At 44.4% G+C, this 11,604-nt stretch overlaps 1 pseudogene; it reads right to left on the bottom strand.

Moving 5' to 3' along the window:
- Nucleotides 1-7,944: 7,944 nt before the first annotated feature.
- LOC132229435 (solute carrier family 25 member 16-like) lies at nucleotides 7,945-9,056 on the bottom strand (annotated as a pseudogene).
- Between the last annotated feature and the right edge of the window lie 2,548 nt (nucleotides 9,057-11,604).

The raw sequence follows: 11,604 nt of genomic DNA, 5'->3' as shown, positions 1-11,604 counted from the left end.
GGGGAAAGGGGAACATATGTAATACTTTCAACAATAAAAAATTATTTAAAAAAAGAAGAAATCAACATGTAAAAAACAGAAAAACAAAACAAAAAAAGTACTCAGCAAAAAGAAAGTAAAGAGTGCGTGCAAATATGGCAAAATATTAACAAGTAATGAATCTAGTAAAGGGTTATATGTGTTCATTGTATTTATGAACCTATAGAAAACCTTCAACTTTTCTGTAGATTTAATTTTTTCTTAGAAAAGTTCAGGGGAAAAGTAATGTGTTGCCATGGGACCCATAAATTATTATACATAAATTATGCCTCATCTTAGCCTGAATTAAACCACAAAACAAAATGCGGAACCACCAGAACTCTGGAGAGAGCCTGTATTGACTTGGGTTCTGGGACAGCTCTTACCTCCAGAAGAAATACCACCTAGTATCCCTCACCCTTCTTAGTCCACATCCAGATCTGGGCTCCAGCTGGTGAAGTCTGGTCAAAAATGACCCGGCCTTTCAGTTCCACAACTTCTTAAAGGGAGTTTGCTGCTCTCCTAACATAGCAAGTCAGATGGCCTGTAGTGAGAAAAAGTTCCAGTGGGCCAGTCTGCTTGGTATGAAGTAGACAGACTCTGGTTTGGAAAGGAGTGAACCTCTAGCAAGAGAAGTGGGCTTCTTGGTGGTAAAGAATTGGGTGTCTGGGAGAGAACTGCTACCATTAGGAGCCTGCAGCTCATTCACAGTCTGCTGAGCACCCACCATGTGCTGGGCACTGTTCCAGGACTAGTAGTACAAGAGCACCGTATACACTATTTACTGTGTGGCACTTTGCTAAGCATTTTACCTGTATTGTCTCCTGAACCTATCTCAGGTACTACTACTTTCGCAATCAGGAAGCTGATCCTCAAATGAGCTAATTAACTTGCCCCGGGTCACACAGCTCAGTAGTGTTGGAGCTGGGATCCCAGTCTGTTTGTCTCTGGCTTTACTCACTACTCCCACCTCCTGCTCAGTTTCCTGGCACCCTTCCTTCTCTAGCCTCGGGGAATCGCCCTGATATATACCTTTACCCAACCCTTCTTTGCTCAGTTAAATCCTCCTCATCCTTTAGCTTGATATTCAGATATCATTCCTCAAGGGAAGCCCTTCTGAAGCTAGCTCACTCCCTGCTGTTGTCCTTATCATACTGTCATATAATTATGTTTCATTATCAGTTCTCTGCACAGTCTCCGGGCCCTTGGGGAAAGAAGGCTGTCTGATTGTCTTAGTCATTAAAAACCTCAAGTCTTGGCACGGGGTCATGGAAGGGTCCCAATTTTCTTACTCTAATCTCAGGTTCTGATATCTTGGCCAACAACAGAAAAAGCAGTTTAAGTGGGAAGAGCAAGGTAGGGGAGGGAGCTGGCAAAGAAAGTGCTGAATTTCTAGCAATTAGATTGAATTGCATAAAACTTTGAGCTGGTGGTAGCACTGAATTTTAGGCAATTCACTTTCCATTTTAGGCAATTCACTTTCATTATAGGAGGCCTGGTGAAGAGAGGCTGCCCAAGGGTTAACAGAATCACTAACAGAGCAACGGGCTTCTATTGAGAGATGCTATCCCTGAGGGCCATGTGAACAGCCTATACTCACCATCCCCATCTGTCAATCCATTCATTCATTTGTTCACAAATATTTCCTGAGCTCTGTCTGCTCTCTGTCAGGCACTGCTCTGGGCACTGGGGGGTAGGGTAGAGAACCCAAGGTAGCCTGTGACCTCAAAGGGCTTACATTCTAGTGGGGATGACAGTTAACTAATAAAAATATAGAATGTGTCAGGTGGGCATCTGTGGAATGAAGGGAAATAAAGTAGGGTGAGATGGCAGCAAGTGGTGGTGAGAGCTGTTTGGGGTACAGGGGTCAGAGGAGGCCCGTCTTTGGGAGAAACCTGGGTGAAGGGGGAGCCCCACGGGTACCTGGGGAAGGACATTCCAGGGCAGCATTAGTCATGTTGACAGATGTCATCAGAAACCTGAGCCTCTTCCTTCAGCGCTTTTAAGTAACTGCATAGTGTGAAGTTGTCCAGGAAATTATATAAAGTCACCAACACATATAGTCCTGGTACAAGCATCTTACTGACACACTTACACCAAGGGACTGGCTTGGGGCAGCTACAATATCCACCTCCCATCCCCTCAGGGGCATCAGGCTTCTCTTGCCCATACCCTCTCTCTCCTCCCTGCTCTCTGAACTAGAGCAACCTTACCCTAGCATTTCATCTGGAATTTGGGACCAGCTAATCCTAGGGTGACTCAGGTTCCTGCTAACCTTGGCTTCCACCGGAAATGCAACCCCCTGAAGACATGTCTCTACCCTAAACCAGTGGTTCTCAACGTTCCAAAAGCCACGACCCTTTAATACAGTTCCTCATGTTGTGGTGACCCCCAACCAAAGAATTATTTTCGTTGCTACTTCATAACTGTAATTTTGCTACTGTTTTGCATTGTAATGTAAATATCTGATATGCAGGAGATGTATTTTCATTGTTACAAACTGAACATAATTAAAGCATAATGATTAATCACAAAAACAATATGTAATTTTATATGTGTTTTCCGATGGTCTTAGGCGACCCCTGTGAAAGGGTCGTTCAACCCCCCAAAGGGGTCGCGACCCACAGGTTGAGAACTGCTGCCCTAAACCCTGAATTGTTCTCACCATCCTCCTGCTGACCTCCCCTCCCCTCCCCCACTGCTCCTGGAACTTGCTATCACCCTTCCCCAGTACATCCTCTGGGGCCCCATGTAAGGTAAACAACACCCAAACCTCAGTCTTTTCTCCCCAGCGCTCCTTCACTCCTCCGTGAGGGCTCTTCGCAGCCTTCCTTTACCACCATCTCCAGGGAAGGTGGCAGGACATGGGGACCCAGAGGAGACCAGCATTGTCTTACTCCCCTTGGTGCTTTGCTTGTCCCCTCCTTTATAAAAACATCCTTTGATTCTCCTGCCATCCACCTCTTCCCCCCTCTGCTTTTCTTCATGGGTGTCCCCTACCAAACACTGGGTCTCCCATTATAGTTATTGAAGAATTGGCTCACAGCACTTACCATCACCTTGGGAAATGCCAAAATCTGGCTGATGAGTCTCTTAAAACCCTGGCCTCACAATTCCTTGCCTTCATCAAATGCAATGACTTTTATCTGCTCTCTACTCAGCTACCTACAGCAATCAAGTGGTCTAAAGCACAGAAACCAGGGCAAAAATGGAGACAGATGAACAAGAAGTAAAGAGGAAACATAAAAAAGATGGCAGGAGCCAGGGTTTTTCTCTAGGAATAGCTCAGGAACTCAAAACTCCATTTTGAGGGTGGAGTTTGACATGCTGAATGGATGATTTCATGTGGGTTAAAAACTTACTTGGTTTGCTAAGAAATGTGAGCATTCTGGTTAATAAAACATTTTGGTTTAAAGAAAAGAACTGTACACACATTATTAAACAAAGAATAAAACACATGGAAACCATTATTTGCTGAATAGTAATACCCACTGCATTTACAGAGCACTTCTGCACATTTTATTTTAATCTCAAAACAGTCCCCTGTATGGTCTTGCAATGACTCAGCCTCATTGTTCAGAATCCAGACATCAGTGCATTGTGTCAAATGAGGCTGGCTTGACTAGAAGGTTCTCTGGGGCATTGGGCAAGGGCTGGTAGGCAGAGAAAGGTAACCAGCATGCGTGGAGCTGGGGAGTGGAGGAGGTAGCCCAATCCTGCAAGGTTCCACTCACTAAAGCATTTGCCCTAGTCTGCAGAGTCTATGCCAGGGGTCAGCAAACTTTCTGTAAGGAGGTAGGAAATAAGACAATATAAAACAAATAGCATGGCTATGTTCCAGGAAAACCTTATTTATGAACACTCAAATTTGAATTTCATTTGTCAACCATTTCTACGTGTAAACACCCTTCTTATCTCAAGGGTCATACAGAAACAGTCAGTAAGCTGGATGTGGCCCACAGGCCACAGTTTACTAACCCCTGGTCTGTTCCAATACACCCATAAGAAACAACTTGGGCCCTAGCCAGTTGGGTTTGGTGGATAGAGTGTCGGCCTGCGGACTGAAGGGTCCCAGGTTCGATTCCGGACAAGGGCACATGCCCGGGGTTGCGGGCTCGATCCCCAGTGGGGGGCGTGCAGAAGCCAACCAGTCAGTGATTCTCTCTCATCACTGATATTTCTATCTCTCTCTCCTTCTTCCTTCCTCTCTGAAATCAATTTAAAAAAAAAAAAAAAAGAAACAACTTTGTAGCTGGCATTCTGTTTATGGACTGACGATGGTAACAGCTGCCATTCTGAATACTTACTCTGTGCCAAATACGTTGAAAATATATACTTATTATCATTTACTCTTCATACAATCATTTACTCTTTGCCAATCCCACTTTACAGATGATGAAAACAGGGCTCTGGGAGGATAATCTGCCTGAGATCATACACATTAAGGTTAGGAGAGTCTTCATCCAAGGCTGTGCTCTTAACTAGGGTGCTAGAACGCCCCCCATGCTAGCTCTCCATCGTGTACATTTCCAGGTCTCAGGTTCCCTCACTCTACCTACCCATCCTCCTCTATCTTTCTACTGCTGGCAGCTTTGACTCTTGCTTTCATCTTCTCTTTGTTCCCTACCTTAAGAGTTTTGTTCTCCTTGACCTGGAAATTGTTCAGACTGGACACCTGGAAACCTTTGTCTTCAACTTTTCCCAAATACATGGGTTTGGGTCATGGGAGCTTGATCCAAGGTAAGGTACCTTTCCTGGGGCCGATGGGAACAGTTAGAGCCAAAAGGTGAGCTTCATTCAACCCCCTTACAAGGTGCCGAGTGTCAAAGCAAGAAAAACCTAGACCAATGTGAAGTCTAAGGATGAGAGAGCCCGGGAGGAAGAGGCGCCAAAGTTGGGACGTGGGTGGAGCTAAAGGGGGAATGAAACAAAGTTCTGTGCAGGTTGGCTGCCCCGGATGGAACAGAGAGCTCCAAGGCTGTCCTGCAACTGTGGTCAGCTTTATGGGTCACTGGGTGGGCAGGCCTGGCTTGAAGGTACAATGTCAGAGCAGACAGGCTTATCTTGGGCCACCCCTCTTGTGAGCAGAAGTGTTCCTGGGCACCACTTGGCATCTTCAGCTCTACCCCATTATTGACCCCAGCCCTGGGAGAGGGTCTCAGATGGATCCAGATAAAGCTATCCCAGTACTGTAGGAAACTGGGGCTCAATCCTGGCAAGGCGATATCTAAGGGGCATTTTGGCAGTGCTGACACTGCTGGGCACTGTGGATTCAGAGAAGTCAGTTCATTTTGAGGCCAGTCCCCAGACATCAGAGTCAGGTCCTGGTGCACAGGGATAGAGAGGCCACGGAAAGGGTCCAGTCTCAGCAGAGAAAGTGCAGTCCATCAGATAATCAAGGCTGAAGTCAACTATCCACTAGGACCAAGCAATTGTGGCAGAAGATGAGGATGGACAGCTACCTCTGGGGTCAGCAAGAGGAACACCAGGTCTCACCAACTGGAAGGGAAAAGAGCCCAATAGTCTGCCAGGTTTGGGAGGCAGTGAAAACTCAGGGCTGGCCAAGTTTTCTTAAATATTGACCCCAAATTGCAAATTGTACTAGTAAATGAGGCTATTATAAGATTAATGAGAATAACCACATAAAATTTTAAGAACGTCTGTTCATCAAAAGCACTGTGAAGAAGTGAGAAGATGAGCCACCAACTGAGAAAAGATATTTGCAACACACACAACCAACAAAGGATTAATACCCTGAATATATAAAGAACTCCTACAAACCAGTTCTATTAAGAAAAAGGCAGAACACATGCACATGCATTTCAGAGAGAAGAAAACACAAATTAGCAAAAATTAAGAAGGTTGACAATATCAAAGGATGTGGAGCATTCCATGCTGGTGGAGTATAAACTGGTCTAACCACTTGGGAAACTATTTGAGTACCCTAAAGTAAACTTGGAACTATAAATACCCTATCACCTAGGAATTCTACTCCTACATGTATGCTCTAAGCTAGGGTTTCTCAACTTGGCATGATTGACAGCTTGGACCAGATAATTCCTTGTTGTCATGGGCTGTCCTGTCTGCCATAGGATGTATACAGCATCCCTGGTCTCTACCCACAAAATGCCAGTGGCAATGGTCCTTAGTCTAGTCATGAAAACCAAAAATGTCCGGGACACTTGTTGAATGCCCCTGACATTGCTAAAAATCAATGGGACCTTTCCTTTGCTTTAGAAAAATGCCTGTACCCAGGAGTATGTGCAGTGGTGACTTTCTCTTCACTGCTCAACACCTGGTTGAGAACCACTGCTCTAGGCTCATATGAACTAGCCAAGTTCTACAGAATGGTCATAGCAGCACTATAAAAAGAGCTAAACACATAAACACAGCTCCCCTCAAAAGGGGGACTGGAAACAACATAAACCTCCAACAGAAAAATGGACAACCAAATTGTGGTAACTGATTGCAATGAAATATTACACAGTTAGTTCCAAAATTGAACAAACTTCTCCTAACAGTATAAATAACTCAAATGTTGGGGGAACAAAGTTATAGAAGACTATATTTAGTATAAATATTTCTATAAAGTCTAAAACATGCAAAATTCAATAGTATATTATCTAGAGGTACCTACATAGGTGGTATGATAGATTGTATTTCCCCAAAATGGATGCAAGAATATTTCTGGTCCCACCTGCTCTTCCACACCTTGCCACTCCCCCATTAAGAGGTGAAATCCTTTCCCCTGAGGCCCAAGTGGGACTTTGTGACTGTTCAACCAATAGACACTATGTGACTCTCAGGCTGGGTCACAAAAGGCGATACAACTCCACCTGGCTTTCTCTCTGGATGCTCACCCTTGGCACTCAGCCATCATGTTGTGAGGAAGCCCAGGCCACATGGAGAGGCCATGTGGAAAGAACTAAGCCTTCAGGCCTGGCCAGGCTCCAACAGCCAGCGAGTAAGTGAGTCATCAAAAGCCCTCAGGTGATGACTTGAGCCCCAGCTGATGTCGTATGAGGAGGAGCCCAAACTACAGGTGTGTGTGTGTGTGTGTGTGTAGAGAGAGAGAGAGAGAGGAGATAACTATTGTTTTACAACATAGAACTTAGGAGCACAATTACTGATGCAAAGATTACCGGTGGGAACGGGATTGATTAGGGACTGGAGGGAAACTGCGTGTCACAGAGAGACCTAGCCTGGTGGCTGAGCCTGCTCTAATGGGAAGTGAAACCACAGACCTTTCCTACTCCTGAGCATCTGCTGTGAGTTCTTTCCAGCGTCAAAAGAATTGAAGAAAACCCCAAGCCCCAAAGGGGAAGACAGTGTCCGGACTACACAGAGTGGCACAGCCAGGCCCACGTGCCCACTGCCCTGTCGTGTGGGCGGAGCTGAAAGGGCTGGATGAAGATTGGGCAGTGAGCGCTCTCCTTGGGCAAGGCTCTTCTGCCTGTTTAATCAGCACTTACCGTTACCTGTTGACATTTTGGAAACAAAACCAAAAGCCTTGAAAAGACAGAGTGAGCATTGTGCCTCGGAGCCATTAGGGGTATTCAGAGCTGGTCCTGAGCAGTGGTGTGAACACTGGACACTTACCTTCCAGAGAGGAGGTCTTTGTGGGCAGACTGGGCTCTCGGGAGACTGTGGTGTTGGAAAGTCTGACGTGGGTGCTCCCTGTATAAGCTTCCCTTACTCCTGTGGAGAATTCCATGTTATATGGATCCAGCATTCATCAGGCGTGGAGATAGCAAGCACAGGCCCGCAAGGAGAATTCTGCTCAATGTCAGGGACTCCCAGAAGAGCCAACTTGGGGCAGGTGGGAATTCGGGGAAGGCTGGAACTGAACAGCAGCCCCATTCTGGGAGCTGGGCATACCCCTCATTTCTGTTCCTCAAATGAGCAGAAAGCTGAAGGTACCTTTCAAACAGGAAGCAGTGACTTAATAGTCTCCACCAGAAAGAGAGCAGCTTTGGGGGCAGGATATTGTCTGTGCTATTGCTCCAGCCACACCACCACAAAGTAAGTTTATGTGAGTTTTCAAAACTAAGACAATAGGATTATCTGATGAAGGCCTGCCAAGAAGGGTAGGCGCCTGGGAAAGCCCAACACTCTCTAAGGTACCAAAAGTAAAAAATAAAACACCTACATGTACAGCCTATCCTGGTATAGTAGGCATCAGGCGTCAGTAAAGTCCAAGGATCCACTTCCTTCACATGAATTGTTTTGAATGCATGGATAATTCCTGTGTAAGTGGGTTCCCCTTTCACCTGGAATGCTAGGCGAACTCTAACCATGTCAAGAGGGTAAGTACAGATACCGCTGTCAGACCTGCCCTGAATCCAGCCGTTAATCTGTGCCCATGACCAGAAATCCCCAGCTTTGTAGTAATGAACGTTTTATAGTGCTCAAACGCCATAAACTGGATTGCACCATAGGGGAAGATTCAATTCATCATTGCACCATTCCCTTTATACAATCCAAGGTATCCCTCCTTTTGGGGAACAGCACGCAAGGTAGAAAGTACTCCTAAATGTTTGTAATGGTGATTGTGAACTTGTACTTGTAGGGCCGGCTATAGGGTTAAGCCTCAGACTGACCTGTTGGCAAAGCCACAAACAAGTCCCAGCTTAGAGGGCACAGCCCTCTTAGCATAATTAGGCTTGACCTTATGAGGCTCCCTAGATCTTATCTGGGAAGCTAATGGGCTGAGGGAGATGTAGCAAGTGCTGCCAAAACAAGTGAAACTCACAAGAACATTGTAACTATGGTGACCACTACCTTGTTTACCTCTGGCTATAAAATAGAGGCTCAGCTTGCCTCTGGATCTCTCTGTGTGGCCTCAGCCAGGCACAGGAAGATCCTAGACCCAGCTTATTCTCTCTGTCTGTCATTTCTTCATCCTTTGCCACCCTCACTCAGGCTTTCGAACCCTTGGCTGAGCTGGCTCGGCACAATACTGAAACTTTTACCAGATCCAAAGGAGCACCTGTTGTTTTAGCACAGCGTCCTGCAATACCTCCACCTCCAGCCAGAAGGAGCACAGCCAGTAGAGAAGCCTCGGTGGACAGTGGCCCTCCGGCTCCTGCCACCTTCGGTATCACGGGAGGGGGTGGCCCACAGCCAGGGCCGCCCGCTGCAGCTATCAGGACAAGGGCCTTGTTTAGAGCTTTAGTCGCCAATTTACAATCCAAGGACTGGGGCCATGGCCATTGGCCGGTACTGACAGGGCACAGACTGTTCGCGCAGGCGGGGCAGAACAACCTGCTTTGGTGAGTTTTTATAAAAATATATACCTTTGCAATTATCACTTTAATCAGGATATAGGACATTTACATCACCCCAAAAACATTTCTTGTTCCCTCACCCCTACCCCAGCCAACCATTGATCTACTTTCATTATAGATTTTTTTGCCTACTCTAGATTTCATGCAAATTAGAATAAGGCATTATGTTCTCTTTCGTGTCTAGCTTCTTTCACTGGGCATGTTTCTCAGATTCATTCATGTTGTTATGGTATCAGTAGTTTGTTCTCTTTTATTTATGAATAGTATTCTATTCTATAAACATATAACAATTTGCTTATCCACTCATCAGTTGATGGGCATTTGGGTCGTTTCCAGTTTGGGACCCTTGTGCATAGAATAAAGTTGTGAACATCTGTGTACAAGTGTTTGTGTGGGAATATGTTTTCATTTCTCTTCAGTAAATACCTAGGAGTGGAATTGCTAGACTCTAAGGTTAAGATTTAATTTTATTTAAAAAAAAAATAGGTGCTTCTACTCTAGCTGATTTGGCCCAGTGGATAGAGCTTTGGACTGAAGGGTCCTGGGTTCAATTCCAGTCAAGGGCACATGCCCAGGTTTCAGGCTCGATCCCCAGTAGCAGGGGTGGAGGCAGCCAATTGATGATTCTCTTATCATCAATGTTTCTACCTCTCTCTCCCACTCCCTTCCTCTGAAATTTTTTTTTAAACAGGTGCTTCTATTTTGATGCAGCAATTCTCACAATTTAGTCTAATAAGTAATCATGACTGTATATAACAATCTAGCTGCCTGGATCTTCATCACAACATTGTTTATACATTTGCTACAATTGAAGGTACAACCATGTGATGCATACCACATGGCAATTTAAATGGCTATTTCAAGCTTCTAGTTCAGGTTAACGATTTAGCATAAATATCTTCTGAGATTCCTTCATTAAAATAACAATAAGGGAATTAAAATGGCACAAACCCACAATAAAGAAGAAAACAGGAAAGGGGCCATCAGCAGAGACAGATTTTAACAAATTTCCCAAGTCTGTGGATGGACAGACTGGGAGATGCCTCAGGCTGGAAATGAAAAGGATCCCAGATAGCAGGCATGCAAATGGGGCTGAAAACCACTGAAGGTCTACATATGCAGCAGCTGACACCTCTGTTTGCCCAGATTAGACAAGTGCCAATCACCTTCTCTAGGTCAGACATTGGAGGGCTTATTTCTGAAGAGATTGTACAGACCACCTGGGAAGAATTAGGGCAGCCAATATGGACTCTGGAAGTGCCGAGTGGAGCCTTTTGCATTCCTGCCCTTAGAGACCTTTAAAAAGAACAACAAACTGGCTTCCTGCCAACTTTCTCTAGCGAGAAGCCTGAGAGTGGACAAACTCTGCCTATGCTCTTCAAACTTCCTATCAGCCTCCTTATTACCTCAACCTTAAATAAAAACGAAAAACCAAAGTTAACAGACCTGGGAGGAAAGTCAGCAATAGGAAAAAGTAAGAAAAAAATGGACCAATAGGCAAAACTGTGATTCTAGAGGAAATAGAGATAATTCATAGAACAGAAGAGATTTATGAAAATAAACAAAAACTTCTAAAAGCCTCGGAGGCAACTGGGAAAATAAGTCACAACGGTAAAACAAGAAAAGGGTGCTATGAAAAAGAAACAGAGAACAAAAAGGAGCTCTCTTTAAAGTGAAAAATGTTTGTCAAAATTAATAAGAAGAATAATGTCAAATGATGATGTTAAAGAAATCTTCCAACTATAAATTTTAATATGTTAAAGGAAATGCAAAATATGACAGAAAAGACAAAAGATATAGAGGAGTGATTTAGAGGTTTGAGATCTAAATAACAAGAATTCCAAAAAAGAGAAGTTAAAACAATGGGAAGCTATAAAATAAAAACAGTAAATGATTTTCTAAGATGAAGAAGGGCATGTGTCTTTGATTGCTAGGGTCCAGTGAATACCCAGTACAATGAATGAAAAAAGATCTACACCTAGATATAACCACCAAAACTTTCAGAACACCAAGAACAAAGAGTAGATGCTAAAATAGTTCAGAGAAAAAGAAACAAACTCTACTTTGAGGGATTTGATGTTTGGCCTAGAATTTTATACGCATTACTCATTGGCTGAAAACAGAATTAAGGCATTTGCAATCTGAAACTACTCTAAATTTTACCTCCTGTATAATTTACCCTAGGGAGTTACCAAGGAAATACTCCAGCAAAATGAGTGTAAACTAAGAAAGAGGAAGCTATCACAGTCCTAAAGTCATTGAAAGCATGAAGGGAAATTGCAATATGGCAACCACGCTG

The sequence above is a fragment of the Myotis daubentonii genome, chromosome 3 (genome assembly GCF_963259705.1).
Source record: "Myotis daubentonii chromosome 3, mMyoDau2.1, whole genome shotgun sequence".
Classification (NCBI taxonomy): Eukaryota; Metazoa; Chordata; class Mammalia; order Chiroptera; family Vespertilionidae; genus Myotis; species Myotis daubentonii.
This window is presented reverse-complemented; position numbering and strand designations above follow the sequence as displayed.